The following is a 17,680-nucleotide window of genomic DNA, read 5'->3' on the forward strand; positions in this document are numbered from 1 at the left end:
AACTGTTCTGGCTTCTCCAGTATTGTCCTTCATTTATGAAATGTACAACCTATTACATGGAGTTTTAATGGTGATTGAAAGTGGAAGTGTTAGTCACTCAGTCGTGTCTGACTTTTTGCGGCCCCAGGGAGTATAGCCCACCAGGCTCCTCTGTCCATCAAATTCCCCAGAAGAGAATACTGGATTGGGCTGCCATTGCCTTCTCCAGGGAATCTTTCTGACCCGGGGATGGAACCTGGGTCCTTCCGCATTACAGGAAGATACTTTACCTTCTGAGCCACCAAGGAAGCCCCACATTAAATATAGCAAATACAAGTTTTGTCAGAGTTTTCAGCAAGTAGAATTTACTTATTGGAAAATTGTCATCATTACCAGAAATACTGCACAGTTCTTTCTTTCACTGACAATGAGCTGGTACTTCTTTTATAATCTTATGGTACATGGGTTTATTACCTTCAGTCCTTTACTTTTCCCTTCCATGTGTATATACAATTGCTACTGCTTCATTGCAGGTGGAGTATACTTCCCTGCCCCTTGATTTTGGACTTGACATGTGACTTGCTTTAACCAATAGCATGTGAATACATCAGAAGTCACAGTGTGCTGGCTATAGGCCTAGGTTTTAAATAAATCCATGTTTCTGTTCACCTTCTTGTTCCTTTGGTACTGCCATAGAAAACCATGCCTTGGTTAACCTGTAGTCCAAGGAGAATGAAAGATTCTGTGAGCACAATTAACTTGAGCTGATTCTCAGACTTGGGTAACAAGCAAGCTGCCTGGCTATGTATAGCCCAGAGGAGCGTTAACCTCAGCTGTGCTGTAAACAAGATCAATAAAATCAATATTTATTATTTTAAGCCACTAAATTTTGGGGTGATCTGTCATGCAGCAATGATCAACCAACAGAGATATTCTCACTCGTTGAACCCAAGTCAACACAGTCCAGATTCTCCTTGGAGCAGAACCTGAGATAAGGACTTTGTATCTTTTGTTATATATGAGTTTGAAATTTATTTGAAAATGTTATCTCAGAGGAGTAAGGGACAATGAGAGTTAAAAAGGGAGCAAGAAAAGCCAATACAAAAAGTATCACTGAGTTTTCCAACACTAAGTATGAATGCTTATTCAATAATATGGGACATCTAAGGAAAATAATAATAATAATATGGGACATCTAAGGAGTTTCTCATATTCAGTGTCTCTCTGGGCCATCCACCTAGACTGAGCATGAGGGAAGCATTTATCTATCGGCTCCTATGCCCAGTAGTAATGCAACCATATACTTCATTATGTAAAACAGGGCAATTGTAGCAGCGAGAGGAGAAAGTGTTAATAACAATGTTGGCACAGCTGGTATAACTCAAATCTTTCTGGAGCCACTGAGGATATGTGATCACCCTACACATTTATCCAAGATGGTCCTAGGAGACATTAGTGCTTCTATATATCCATGGCACAATACACGAGTGCCAATCAGGTTTGCGTATGCAGTCAACACCACGAAATCAGAAAAATTGCTGAATGGGAAACAAGAGTTGTGAGAGATAAAAGTTTGTCAGGTAACATCTGTGTTAGACGAAATGCTGCCTTGAATATTTGGTCACGCTGAGAAGATTTGGAATTGTGCGGTAAAAGGCATCGAATTTAGTTCCCACATTGCAGTACTCAGATCTATTCAAAACCTTCATTAAGTCCAATCAGTAACAGAATCAGCTTCTGGATTGAGCCAGACAAATTCTCTGCAATGGCTTGAAAACAAGAGACTTGGAGAAAAATAGCTATAGCCTCACTGAAACTAGAATTGGGATGGTAATTGATACCTATCATCTCATGTCTCTACTACTAAATCTAGGTTTTCTGTACCCTCAGCTAGCAGTTAGGCTGTCCTGGACTATCTGTTTAGGTGACTCAGACCTAATTCCCTGGGGAGACTGTATCCGTAGATCTCTTGCCCTAGTGAGACAACATTGTCATACTTTCGAACTATTATTTTAGAATAAAACTTGAGGTATTCCAGTATATAGTCAGCATAACCAGATACACTCCTCCAAGACCTCACTGTGTAGAGGAAAATGTTGCTTTTAGTAGTATTAAGGGTTAACTAGCCCCCGCAATATATTTACTTTCTTTTTCTATGGGTTACTGCTGCTGCTGCTGCTGCTGCTGCTGCTGCTGCTGCTGCTGCTGCTGCTGCTGCTGCTGCTGCTGCTGCTAAGTCGCGCCAGTCATGTCCAACTCTGTATGACCCCACAGACGGCAGCCCAACAAGCTCCTCTGTCCCTGGGATTCTCCAGGCAAGAATCCTGGAGTGGGTTGCCATTTCCTTCTCCAACGCATGAAAGTGAAAAGTGAAAAGTGAAATTGAAGTCGCTCAGTCGTCTCCGACTCTTAGTGACCCCATGGACCGCAGCCTACCAGGCTCCTCTGTCCATGGGATTCTCCAGGCAAGAGTACTGGAGAGGGTTGCCATTACTAGAATAAGACAATTAAAGAGATCAGGTAGAAGTCATAGAATATTTATTATCTCGGGTAGAAGTTTTCTTCCCTTAAGATTGAGGACCTCTCAGCTGAGGAATCTGAAACTACAGGGATGGGAGCACAAATTCTGCAAATGGGTAATTGGGAATGATGGTAAGAAAGACTAAGTGTACTGCTGCCCTTCATTTCATGGATCTACATATCCCCCTCACTGCGGACATCACATATCAGATGCAAGCTTAGTGTATATATCACACTCCAGATGACTGGGCTGTAACACTGCAGGATGTTTTCCTGGAGCTGTGAACTTAACAAAGTGTTGAACAGTTCATTCCATCATTATATTTGACTGGCTGTCTCTGAGTAAGAAGGGCACATAAGTACAGATGCTGAAAATCCCATTGTTGTTTACACATTGTCACTCATACTTTGACGTAAAGTGGATCCCTTGAGCATAGGCAATGATATATAGGATACAGTAATGACAGATTAGGCATTCTAAGTTCTCAGGTGGTAGTGCTGGCAGAGGAATTGCAGACAGGGAAGGAAAATCTATATCCTGGGTAGCTTTCAATTCTGATAAGAATAAATCACTGTTTCCTTCAGGATTGATAATGTCCATTATAATCAACTTGCCATCGAGTGGGTGTCTGAACTCCTGAGGAATGGTGCCGTATTGAGGAATCATGACTGGGCTCTATTGTCAGCAGATTAGGCAAGCAGCAGTGGCACTAGCTAGTCATCCATACACTGAAGAAGCACATGCTGTTGAATTTATGTGTATTTGCATCCATGAAGCCATGGCCACTCAGTTCATGGGTTTATTGTACCAGAACTTGTGTGGCCAAGAAGAGAGTATGACTAACATTCAAGATTAAGTTAGTCTAATTCAGAGAGAGACTGGTTGACTGCCTCATTGCAGTGTATGCCTTCTGGTGGACATGAATATAAAACAGAAAGAAATGTACAAATCATGATTGCTACCATGAGTCTATTTCCAATGACTCTGTTTCTTGTTTCTGATTTTCCATTCTTGTTCTGTCTAGACTCTACTAATTAGGCAAACCACTCATTATTGCTCAAGAGCCCATGTATATTCATAGCTCAAGTCCCTTCTCCCTCCCTCCAAAGAGAACAATAAGTAGACTGTTCATAGCTCAGTCCTTTAGAAAGAGCTCCATTCACTGCTTTCTTTAGAGCCACCTCTGAAATGGAATATAGTGAGATAGTAGTCCACTTGTGGCTCACATCACTATCTCACAACAATTAAACTGTTGTATAGGCTTGATTTATGTTTCTCCTTTTAGTTGGTCATCATTTCCAGGTGCAAAATATGTTGGCTGGCAAACCCATAAGCCCCGCACCAAGTGATATGCCTCTTTATTAATGATAGGGGGTATATGGTGAACCAAATTGTCCTGTCTTAGAAGGGATGCCTTAGGATGCCACTGATATTCAGACACTGAAAAATGTTAAAGTAGAAGCCTCTGAGACTTTGTGAGTTTGTCTCCCACCATATGGGATTTCCCAGGCAAGAATACTGGAGTGGGTTGCCGTTTCCTTCTCCACTGTGGGAGTTTAGTATTCCTTGTATGGTATGTCTGGGCTTCCCAGGTGGTGTTAGTGGTAAAGAACCTGACTGCCAAAGCAAGATACATAAGAGATGTGGCTTCAATCCCTGGGTTAGGTCAGGAAGATCCCCTGAGGGAGAGCATGGCAACCCACTCCAGTATTCTTGCCTGTAGAATCTCATGGACAGAGGAGCCTGGCGGGCTAGGTCCAATAGGGTCACAAAAAATCAGACACAACTGTGGTGACTTAGCATGCACCCATGCAAATGTAAGTCTGGTGGTAACAAGCTCCCTCTGCTTTGTTTCTTTAGGAAAGTCTTTATCCCTCCTTTGTTTGTGGAGAACAGCCTACTGGCTATAAAATCATTGACTAGCGGTTACTTTCTTTCCATATTTCAAATATGCCATCCCATTCTTTTCTGGTCTGGAAAGTTTCTGTTGAGAAATCTGCCTATGGTCTTATGGCAGTAGCCTTGTATGTAATTACTCTTTAACAGCAAAAGCTGCTGTTAAAAATCTTTTTTTTTTTTTTTTGTCTCTGAAAATATAATTTTAGTGTATCTAGATATAGTCCATTTTGGTTCAAACTATTTGGGATCCTTGGGCTTCATGGATCAAGATGTCTATTTCTGTCCCCAGGTTTGGGAAGTTTTCAGGCATTATTGCTTAAACCTATTTTCTATCTCACTCTTTCTCTTTTCCTTCTGGAAATTTTTACTGGGAATAGTGTTTCTTTATATTGTATCACCTAATTCCAGGGAGCTTTCCTCTCTCTGTCATTCCTTTTTTTTTTCTTTTTGCTTCTCTGACTGGTAATTTCCAATGTCTTGTCCTGTAGGTCACTGATTCTTGCTTCTGCATGACCATGTCTACTTTTTGAAACTTTTAATGACTTCTTCAGTTTAATTATTGTATTTTGCAGCTCTTAAGATTCCTGTTTGTTTGTTTGATATTTCTATTTCCTTTCCAGTGTTTGCATTGGAAACATTATTATCCTAATGTTTTGCATAATTGTTCATGTCCTAATGTTTTGTAATGTGTGTGTGTGTTTGTTTGCAGTTCACTAAACTTCCATAAGAGAATTATTCTGAATCTTAAATCATTTATAATTTCATCAAATTTAGAAAGTATTTCTACATTTTAGGACATGCAAAAGAAAGCTTATATTCTCTCCCAATTTCTCCAACACCCTCCAACTCCTTTCTTCAACTATGTTTTTCCTTTTAACTTGTCAATTGTGATAATTTTGATAATCTTATTTTTGGTCCAGTAAACATAATTGAGGTATGTGAGAGTTTTCTATCAATTCGTTTGAAACTCTAAAAGCCAGTGGTAGTATTTTAACTATAAGTCTTCCTCAGCTTACAGTGGGATTGCATCCTGATAAATCAATGGCACCCCACTCCAGTACTCTTGCCTGAAAAATCCCATGGATGGAGGAGCCTGGTGGGCTGCAGTCCATGGGGTCTCTAAGAGTCAGACACAACTGAGCAAATTCACTTTCATGCATTGGAGAAGGAAATGGCAACCTACTCCAGTGTTCTTGCCTGGAGAATCCCAGGGATGGTGGAGCCTGGTGGGCTGCCATCTATGGGGTCGCACAGAGTCAGACACGACTGAAGCAACTTAGCAGCAGCAAGTTAAAAATAACATAAGTTGAAAATGTATTTAATGCACCTAACCTAATGAACATCAGAACTTAGTGTAGCCTACTTTAAATGTGCTCAGAACATTTATATTAGCCTTCAGTTGGGCAAAATTATGTAACAAAAAGACTATTTTAATAATAAAGTGTTGAATATCTCATGTAATTTATTGAATATGGTACTGAAAGTGAAAACCAGTATACTGTAGTTTTATTGAGTCAGAATGGTTATAGGTATATTGGTTGTTTACTCTCATGATTGTGTGGCTGAGTGGAAGATGCAGTTACTGCTGCCCAGCATCACAAGAGAGTGTCATACCCTATATTGGAGGGAAAAAAAGATCACAATTCAAAATGTGAACTCCCAATTCTACTGAATGCATATCACCTCTGCACTAACGCTAGCATAAAACTGAAAAATTGTAAGTCAAACCATTATAAATCAGAGACCATTTATATTTTAGTTTTCCTTTTCTTCCCTGTGGTTCCAATGTCCACTACTTCTCAGCTATTCAATAAAAACTATTTCTGGATTCATATTCAGATAAATTATTTTATTTTCTGAACTCATCAGTTGTTTAAGATCATGGTACATTTTATTTTACATTCTATTTGAAACTTAGATGACCTTAAGTAGTCTTCAGATTTTCTCTTTGCTTTTATTTCTCGGAACAGAAAAAAAAATATTCTTTTTTGCAAGTATCAATTGACATACAACTATCATTTTATAGGTTCTTATTAATGTCCCCCTTTTTAAAATTTTTTTGAAGACATTCAGTTTACATCTCACAATTTCCTTCACTGAGTTAGATCCTTTCTGGCCATCAGCTTGCAGCTAATTTTATAGGATTTTAAAGTTATTTTTATTTTTTCTTATAGTCCAAATCTTTCTCTCTCTTGGTTTTCACCTTTCTTTTTTCTAGCACATACCCATATATAACCCGTGAGTCTTTTTGTTGGAGAAATACTTGGGCACTGGTTGTTCGGTATAGGGTTTATAGTCAAAATAGTTTTCCCACAAACTTTGAAAGTATTATCTACTAAAAACTGGTTTTACAATGCCAGTCAGTTTCTGATTCTTAATATATCATAGATTATCTTTTATTTTCTGGAAATTATATACTTTGTTTTGTTTCTATGAGATCTTATGAAAGTAGGTTAAGATATATCATTTTTTAAGATTTTCCCTCATTTGTCAGTTTTAATTATTTTAATCTCAAAATATATGTCTCTTATGTGCTGGGGAATTGTTTTATTATTTCTTGATAATTCTTTCCCTTTTCTTTATTCTGCTCTTTATTTCTAAAAATTCAAAATAAGTTGTTGTTGCATTTCTTTGATCTTATATTTATCATCTCTTTTCCATTCTAGTATCGATCTTCTTGATTCTTTTAACTTAATTATATTTTTAATCTCCAAATTTTTATACTCAATATTTTTGTGTTTGTGTATATATTTGTGTGTTATGTTAATCACTCAGTCATGTCCAACTGTTTGTGACCCCCATGGACTAGACTGCCAGGCTCCTTTGTCCATGGGATTCTCTAGGCAAGAATACTAGAGTGGGTAGACATTCCCTTCAGGGGGTCCTCCTAACCCAGGGATGGAATCCAGGACTCCCTCATTGTAGGCAGATTCTTCACCCTCTTAGCCAGCAGCGAAGCTCATGTATATTTGATTGCATGTTTAATATTCTGAATTTTAATAACTCTTATTTCATAATGTGAATTAATTAAGAAATCCTACCTACTCTCTGAAAGCCTTATTCCCTTTCTTCACCTTTCTATATATAATATTTAATACCTAATCCTAGAAAAAAAAACTATGTAATAAATTGTTCCCCCTTGCCCCAAAAATTTATATGCTGAACCCTCTTGGGAATCCCTTGGACTGCAAGGAGATCCAACCAGTCCATCCTAAAGGAGATCAGTCCTGGGTGTTCATTGGAAGGACTGATACTAAAGCTGAAACTCCAATACTTTGGCCACCTCATGCGAAGAGTTGACTCATTGGAAAAGACTCTGATGCTGGGAGGGATTGGTGGCAGGAGGAGAAGGGGACAACAGAGGATGAGATGGCTGGATGGCATCACCGACTCGATGAATGTGAGTCTGAGTGAACTCCGGGAGTTGGTGATGCATAGGGAGGCCTGGTATGCTGCGATTCATGGGGTCTCAAAGAGTCAGACACGACTGAGCGGCTGAACTGAACTGAACCCAGAATGTAAAAGTTACTGTATCTTAGGAGATAAGGTCCAGAGGAGGTAATTAAGGTTAAATGAGGTCAAAGTGTGGGTCCTAATCTAATAAGACTAGGAAGACCTCTCTCTCTGAATCTTCCTCTCTCTGCCTTGTGTAGACAAAGAAGAAAGCAGCTGTCTGAGAGCGAGGAAGAGAGTCTTCCCCAGAATCCAACCTTGATGGATCTTGGCCTTTCAGCCTCCAGAATTGTGAGAAAATATGAATCTGTTGTTTATGTTCCTTAGTCAATGGTGTTTTGTTATGGCATCCTGAGCCATGTAGCACAAACACTTATCTTTTTTTGAGAAATGATGATAACCTCATATGCCATTTGTTTATTGAGTGATAAAGCTACGCTTCTCCTGCTCTAGAGAAAGGGTGTTATTTCTGTCTGTGTTTCCAACGTGCAGTATACTACTTAGTACTCATTAAATAGAATTTTGTTGGATTGATTTTATTACTTAAACACCATGTGTGATACTTTGTTTATATGAATCTCAAGTCATGTTATAGTCAAGTGAGGCAAGTCTATATTATGGTAAAAATAAACCCAGAATTTCCCTGGCATAACATAGTCTAAGCCCAGTGCAAGTTACATGGATTTGGACTGTCTTCCAAGGGGTAATTCAGAAGCTAGGCTTCTTCTATCTCTTCACTTTGTCACCTCATAGTCCTTTGTTTATACTTCTGCTGGGGAGAGAAAAAACTTGGGGAAAATATATCCACATGTGTATGTCAAGACCAGAGGCACACACCAGCTTTGCTCACTCTCCATTGGAGGAATGAATCACTTGATTCCATGTAGATTCATGAGGCACAAGAATGGATATTAGATAATAATTGTTTATTCTAGATGCTTTCTATAATATGTTGAGAGTTGAGTCTAATCATCTGAAAGCATCTGGCCTTTTTCTGAATAACCTGCCAGCAAATCTCCAGCAGAAGAGCTCATGATTGTATTTCCTTTTAAGTCAGTTCTTACATGAGTTGTAGTATTTGTTTATGTGTCCTATAAAATAATTTTTTCAATTAAGTTAATATATTAGTAAGTTAAATCTAAAAATGGAAGAAATAAGATAGTAATCACAAATGTTTATATGATTGTATAGTAAGAACAAGATAAGTTTCAAACATACCATGTAATTAACATTTTGCTTTTCGGTAGAGATTGTATTCCTAGGAAAATTTTATGATATTTGATTGCTTAATATAGCCAATACTATTCTTATTATCTTAGATAGGTTAACTGAGTAGAGTCATTTGGAGAAATTAAAAATAAATTAAGAGTTTACTCTAAAGGGAAAAATACAAATTACTTCAAAGTGGTTACCTAAATTAGTAGTTCACAATGATGACATTAATTAGATAATTATTCTCTATTTACTTTCAGTTATAATACTATTTAATTAATGATAAGATGAATCTTCAAATCAACCTCGTATCAAGTAAAAACTAAATCCCTAAATTCAAGGTAGAGTGATTAGTAGAAACCAAATAAACTGATTATGGAAACTGGAGTTCTGGGAAAATAAAAATTTATTATTTATTTAAAAATAAAATGTGTGATCCTAAGGTCCAAAGAATAGATAAGAATTCATTCCCTTCAAGAAGGGAAGCAAAACAAAACAAAACAAAAATATGACTAACATTGGAAACAAAGAGGACAAAGATTCTGAATGGAAAAGGAAGCAATGAGTACACAAAACATTAGATGAAGTTGACAGAGAAGCAGTTAAGAGTGAAAGTGGGGCTGGTAAGGCTAGAATTACGTCCTAACCTTTGTGACTGTCTTACGATGCCAAGTAAATACACAGTAATTGTTCTAAATTTATTATTCACCCATTCATTTATTCATTTAGTGAGCATCTTCTAGTGTTTCATTACGATATACATTTCTGAGGGGTAAGAGATGGAGAGGAGTTTCATTTATATGTTTGTTTGCTTTACCCCAGGGAGCTCACACTAACTCTCTTACACAGCAAACCCATTAATTTGCATGACTGTAAAGTCGGTATTGTTGAGTTTTTGTCTCCACAGCGTTTCCTTCCTGCTGACTGCCATGATGTCGCTCTCAGAGGCTGTGTAGCAGAAACCTCACTTCAGAACCCCCTGACTTGTGTATTTATTGAACACTTACTGGGTCCCAGAGCTGCCTTCACTGCTCACCATTTGTACTTCCTTCTCTGAACCAACATAGGCCAGGCCTACATGGTGTCCAGTGAGGTAGAAATGTAGCAAACTGTTTTGTGCATGTCTCTGAGATCTGTCTTTCTCTGGAGACATTTCTTTTCTTTTCTGCAGCAACAGATATGAACATTTTTAGCCTTACCGTGATATCTCAGACCAAGGAAGTAAAAGGTTCAAATCAATATTTGAAGCTTCTCTGTAATGCAATTGCAGGCTCTTTAACAAGACAATTCACTGTCAAGACGGATGAGAGATAATTGGGTGTTTGAGGAAAATACGTGGGAAGGGTTAAACTCAGAAGTCATTTTAGCAGCCTATATTTTTCTGTCTAGTTTCAAGTGGATGAAGTGAAGTGAAAGTAACTCAGTCATGTCTGACTCTTTGTGACCCCATGGACTATACAGTCCATGGAATTCTCCAGGCCAGAATACTGGAATGGGTAGCTTTTCCCTTCTCCAGGGGATCTTCTCAACCCAGGGATCGATCCCCGGTCTCCTACATTGCAGGCAGAGTCTTTACCAACTGAGCTATCAAGGAAGACTGCAAATGAATAATCATGTGTATGTATAAATCATAATTCAACTGTACCATCATAAGCTGTCCTCAATATCTCTATAGAAACTTTGTACCTAGTCAGTTCCCAATTTATTCATAACTAGTATTTTGTAACTTTTTCTTATAGCAATCTGTAGACTAGAATAGATTGGTTTGTGAGGTCCAGATTATTTTTTTCTATTTTAGTGGTTGCTGTTGTTACTGTTTAACTGAACCTTCTTAAACTGACTTTCTCAAAAGAATAATAATCTGGGAAAAAAGAAAACAAAAGTGGCATTATCAGTGTTATATTTCATGAGTTTGCTAAATAGTCACTTAAATTGATTTCTTTCTGAATACTACATGTAGCAAGGTCCATCAAGATATATATTCACCAGTAAACCTATTGTCCTAGGTGCCACTTAGTGGCTTCTACCATGAATGGAAGCATCATTCCATATTTATTTAATTATCATTTTCCTGGAAGAAAGATTGAGATAGGAATTCTTATTCAAATAGTTTATAGGCTGAGTGCTCTCTGGGTAAACGGAGTAAGAAAAGTAGGTGAGGGGAGAGGAAAAAATCTCAGTAGACATAAACTAACTTTAGCCTGTCTCAACAGAAATCTTTGGAGTATGGATTGCACCACAAGGTTTATTCCACTTTTTTGTAAGAAAAGCATCCTCTGCACCCTCACAAAGTCAATTTTTGCTATGGTCTTTGGAAGAGGGTAGGTGAATATAGTGAGGGACAGAGAGGCTTGACGTGCTGCAGCCCATTTGTTTGCAAAGACTTCAGACGTGAGTGAGAGACTGAACAATGACAACAAGGTGGAGAGCAGTAGCCTTTCTCAGCTAAAACGGATCCATTTACCTGAGGGCACTTCTGTGGAAAAAAAAAAAGAACACACTTAGCCTTAAGCAGCCCATTCTCACAGTTGCTGATGGCCTTGTGAACGGATCTGGAAAAGTGATCTGGGCAGGGCAACAGCATCTACTACAGAAGCTTTTCCTTGGGTCACCACATGACAGGAGATTTTAATCTAACCACACTAAGAGATTATTCAGTTTTATAAGTTCATCAGAGGAGGAGAGGGGGAACAATGCCTTAATAAGAATCCCTTACAAAAGTAAGTAAACAAGTACACATTTAGGAGGAAACAAAAAGTTAGTATTTTTCAAAGATTCTCCTAAAAGAAACTCCTTCGAACTCTCACTATCAATATGAAATTTTGGCACTTAGAATTGGTATGATCATTTCGCTATCTAAATTGTTTCTTCTTTGGCAATAGAAAATCCATTTTCTCCATTCATTTCCAGAAAAAGGAAGTGAAACACAAAAGTACATGTAGAAATATACATTTGCTTTTCCTTAAAATATGCTAGTAAATATGTATATTTAGCCAATTTATTCTCCAATTTGCATAATCTAACTTCTATTAATAATTTAACAAACCATTGGAACTCTAAAACTCCAATATGTTTTAATGGGGAAATCAAATAGCTTTTTTTCTCATACCACTTTCAACTTTCTTCATGTTTTGTTAGCACATTGTGAATTCTAATATTAAATTATATCATTTTTTATTTTTAATAACTGTACAATTGAAACATTCTGATTCTTCATGTTTCTCCAGTGAATGGATCCTTGAAAACAGAAGGTGTTCAAAGAAAAAATGAAGGTCTGTTGAATTGGTGAATAGAACGTAAAGTTATGTTTTATGAGAAACTCAGGATCTGAAGATAGCACAGAAAGCAACAATCCCAGAAAACTGAAATTATTCTTGAAAAGCTTATACAATTCGCATTGAGTAACATATATGGTTTTGTGTATATATCCCTGTGTCTGCTCCCCTAAGTCCATGTTAGTCAATACTTCTTTGTTCTTCTCAATTATTCTTTAATTTCTTCTCTGTGCATAGTGATACTTTATCACTATCTGCTTGAAGACAACTTAAACAATGCATTTAATGTTTTCCAATGGTCAGAAAATCTTGAAACAACCATTATACATACCTGGCTTAGTGGTAATGAACCCGCCTGCGGTGTAGACATGCGGTTCGAGCCCTGGGTTGAGAAGATCCCCTGGAGGAGGAAGTGGCAACCCACTCTAGTATTCTTGCCTAGGAAATCCCATGGACAGAGGAGCCTGGTGGGCTACAGTACGTAACATTGCAAAGAGTCAGACGTGACTTAATGACTAAATAACAACTCATAGGTTTTGATAGCTTGCATTGGTTGATTTTGATGTGATTACATTCATTGCCCATTTAATATGAAAAATGAGGTAGGGGTATATCCTATGCCTAAAATTAAATTCGTGTACATTCAATACATTAATTATACAATTTTATTGTTTTGCTTCTTAAGTGAATATAATTAGCATATCAACTTAAAAAAAGACTTATCTCCCATTGATTTTATTAAATTTTCTAAATTCTCTATCTATCTTCTTTCATATATATTCATTATCTTGGACCTTTACATTATAGTCATAACCAATAGTCACTGCATGGCAGCCAAATCTGTCTCTGAACAGTGACTTGCTTTTCTATATGCAGACTGTCACATTGCTGTGTTTACAGAATCACTTCCACCAGCTAATTATTGTAAACAACATAATGCTATATGGTACTGACAAGAGTAAATATGATAATGACCATGCATACTCATCATAGCTTCATCTTTGAAAAACTATTTCTGAAAGTAAGCAATTGATGATCATTGGAATACAAAGTGTAGGAAAAGGGGAAATTTTGATTACTAGTTTTCAGAAGTTTCAATTTGCTGAAAAAGTAAATCTCTAACATAATAGCATGCAAGAATGTGGAAGAAAAGGCTCCATCACCACTTGGACAGCTGTTTACATTTTCTTCCATCTGGAACACAAGTGAAAAGAATAAAATTTTGTTTGATTGGAGCGACCTCGGTCAGGGAATTAAAAATGCAACAAAATTCCACAAACTGATTTCCCCAAAGCCAACACAAATTTATTTCTTCCCCAAAATAATCAGCATTCTGGGCATTAAATAAGATGGAGATTTTCTAGCAGTTGTTTTCCCTTCTCAAATCTCTATTGTCATTCATTGCTTTCCTCTGTGGTACATTTCAACCATAACCCCCAGTTCCTTTCAGTAGAATCAAACAAGAGGTCACTCTTAACCATAGGGGAAAGTGGTATAAAACTGGGAAAATTTTAACAGATATTCTTTGTCTAATCATATACCATAACATAGACACTGGTTTCTAGTGAGCAATTTAAAATGAAATTACATTAGTAGAGAAATATGACCACGCAAAGAGAAATTGGCCTACACTGAAATCAATTTTACTATCATATGGAAAACAAATTGATATTTTTCTAAAGCTTACTTAAACTATGCTTGCCAGAAAGACATTAACATCTATAATTAATTCCAAAATAACAATAATACAAAATAGAATTAACTTCTAGTTGAGCTGAAGTTTTGACCAGGAAGAAAGACTTTACTGATAAACAAAATGACAAATATACTCCAACTGATAAATAAACTATGATGTTTTCATATTTTATTACAACTGTCTCATAGTGTTTGTATTACACATTATTTCAGTCTTATTTCATACTACTCTGAAATGAATTCAATACAATTTGAAAATTCTATAGCAATTGGGTATATATAAAAAGTAATTATACTACTTTGGCAATGAATATAAATATATAATACATCTTAGCTTTTAACAGGCTTCCCTGATAGCTCTGTTGATAAAGAATCTGGCTGCAATGTAGGAGATCCCGATTTGATTCCTGGCTCAGGAAGATCTGCTGGAGAAGGGATAGGCTACCCACTCCAGTATTCTTGGGCTTCCCTTGTGGCTCAGCTGGTAAAGAATCTGCCTGTACTACAGACAACGGTGTTTGATCCCTGCGTTGGGAAGATCCTCTGGAGAAGGGAAAGGCTACCCACTCCAGGATTTTAACAGAGCTTTTACTATCCTTTGACTACTTAATTACTGTGTCATTTTCAGTCTTCTTTTTTTATGTGTTTTTTTTTCAAAACTTGGGTATATTTAGACCTTATGTTAGTTTTCCATTGCTGCTGTAACGGTCAGGAACTCAATGGCTTAGAATTACATGAATTCATTACCTGCAATTTCTGGAGGTCAGAACTCCAAAATCAAGGTGCTTGAAGGCTGCATTCCTTCTAGAATGTTCTGGGGAGAATCTATTTTTTGCCTCTTTCATATTCTTACATTCTTTGGCTCTTAGCTCTTGCTTTGCATTATTCCAACCTCTTGTTGCAGTTGTCACATTTCTGACTACAAATTCTGATCTTCCTATCTCCCATTTATAAGGAACTTTGTGATTGACTACATTGGGTTCACTTAAATAATACAGAATAATCTTCCCATCTCAAAATTCTGAATCACATCTGCAACACATATTGATGGTTTGGGGGGATTAGGACAAGGATTTGGGGTGAACCCGAGGTTAAAGCATCTGCCTCTAATGTGGGAAACCTGGGTCAGGAAGATCCCCTGGAGAAGGAACTGGCAACCCACTCCAGTATTCTTACCTGGAGAATCCCATGGACAGAGGAGCCTGGCGGGCTACAGTCCATGGGGTGGCAAAGAGTCGGACATGACTGAGTGACTTAATTTTCACTTTCACCTTATTTAGTGTATAATAAAAGCTTCTAATTTAGGTATAAACTGATTCTCTTCCACATCATATGGTGCCATGTGAGTATCACATAAATCTTTGTCCAATACTCATGTTTAAAATTTTGAATGTTTAACGATCGTGTATTAAAGTATTTTTTCTGTACTATAGCAACATGAATCTCTTTAAATTCAGTCTATCTTATCAAGCTAACAGATTTCTCACCTTTTTTACAAAAATACTATCATTTTATAATGTTTGTTAGAAAGAATGTGTTACATATGTGTATGCTGCTGCTGCTGCTAAGTCACTTCAGTCGTGTCCGACTCTGTGCGACCCCATAGACGGCAGCCCACCAGGCTCTGCCGTCCCTGGGATTCTCCAGGCAAGAATGCTGGAGTGGGTGCCATTTCCTTTTCCAATGCATGAAAGTGAAAAGTGAAAGGGAAGTAGCTCAGTCGTGTCTGACTCTTCACGACCCCATGGACTGCAGCCTACCAGGCTCCTCTGTCCATGGGATTTTCCAGGCAAAAGTACTGGAGTGGGTTGCCATTGCCTTCTCTAGGACATATGTGTATATTTATCATTTATTTTAAAATAAATTTTCTGTAAGAACTTTTTCAAGTATGATGACTAACTTATCATAGTTAAGAGAAATTAAACTACCACTTTTTGTTTACCTACTGATGCTAGAAATTATAGATGCTTAATTTTAAATTATTGAACAAAATTCTGATTATTATTATTTTACATGCTTTAAGAATCATAAAACAGAGTTTCAGAGTAGTATGATGGATTTTCCAAAGCTGTATTTTAACAATTTTAACAACACTGTGCATTTGATCAATTTTGGATCTATTTGAACCTTAATCAAAGGAAGACTCTACCAGTAGAAAATGGCTAAATTACATTACACAGAGTATATCATCGATAAAGTTTTAGGCAATAGTTATCTTTTTTTTAAACTTTTTTTATTTTTTAAAATACAAATTTATTTATTTTAATTGGAGGTTAATTACTTTACAATATTGTATTGGTTTCGCCATACATCAACATGAATCCACCACAGGTATACGTGTGTTCCCTATCCTGAATCCCTCCTCCCTCCCCATACCATCCCTCTGGGTCGTTCCAGTGCACCAGCCCCAAGCATCCTGTATCATGCACCGAACCTGGACTGGCCATTCGTTTCATATATGATATTATACATGTTTTAATGCCATTCTCCCAAATCATCCCACTCTTTCCCTCTCCCACAGAGTCCAAAAGCCTGTTCTATACATCTGTGTCTCTTTTGCTGTCTTGCATACAGGGTTATCATTACCATGATTCTAAATTCCATATATATGCATTAGTATACTGTATTGGTGTTTTTCTTTCTGGCTAACTTCACTCTGTATAATAGGCTCCAGTTTCATCTACCTCATTAGAACTGATTCAAATGAATTCTTTTTAATGGCTGAGTAATACTCCATTGTGTATATGTACCACAGCTTTCTTATCCATTCATCTGCTGATGGACATCTTATCATTTAAAAATGTTCTTCTATAAACATATTCTGGCCTGGCTTCTTTATTCTATTATGAATGAATGCTTTTCCCACAAGTCTACAGATGAGTTTATTAAAATAAAGTCATAATAACTGAAAAGTGTCATAACATGAAGTGGTCTTCAAGTTTCCATTGACACTTGAGGGGAATATACGTGTCATTCTGTATTTCATCCTAAGGGACTTCAAAGTTATATTTTTAAAATAATATTTCATTTTCCCTAGAAGGCTGTCCTATTTTAAAAAACTGCATCACCATAACCTAGGGCTTGGGTGCTACAAGGCATTTCACAGTTACATATGCATATATGTGTACATTGGGTTGACCAAAAAATTCACTTGGATTTTTCTTAACATCTTATAGGAAAACCCAAGCAACCATTTTAGCCAACCCAATATAAACGGATGATAAAACAGATGAATGGATCAATTAATGAAATAGTGTTGTGTATAAGCTGTCCAGTTGGGTTAACACTCCTAAAGATGTATCCTGATGAGGAAACATAATGTTTTACCTTTGGCAGTATTTCATGTAAAGTGATAGTGGAGTAGGGAATACACACCCACACACACACATCTTTGGAACCTGTTTGATAAGTACAGCAATTATATAAAACCTATGCTTTAACAATTTTATTTACTTAGAGGAAAATAAGTAGTCCTTTTTTTTAGAAAATTAGCTGGTTGTTCTATTAAATTGATCTGTTGATTTTTTTTTTTTTTAAGTTGCTTTAGTCATGTCCGACTCAATGCAATCCCATAGACAGCAGCCCACCAGGCTCCCCTGTCCCTGGGATTCTCCAGGCAAAAACACTGGAGTGGGTTGCCATTTCG

The sequence above is a fragment of the Capra hircus genome, chromosome 22 (assembly GCF_001704415.2).
Source record: "Capra hircus breed San Clemente chromosome 22, ASM170441v1, whole genome shotgun sequence".
NCBI classification, from domain to species: domain Eukaryota; kingdom Metazoa; phylum Chordata; class Mammalia; order Artiodactyla; family Bovidae; genus Capra; species Capra hircus.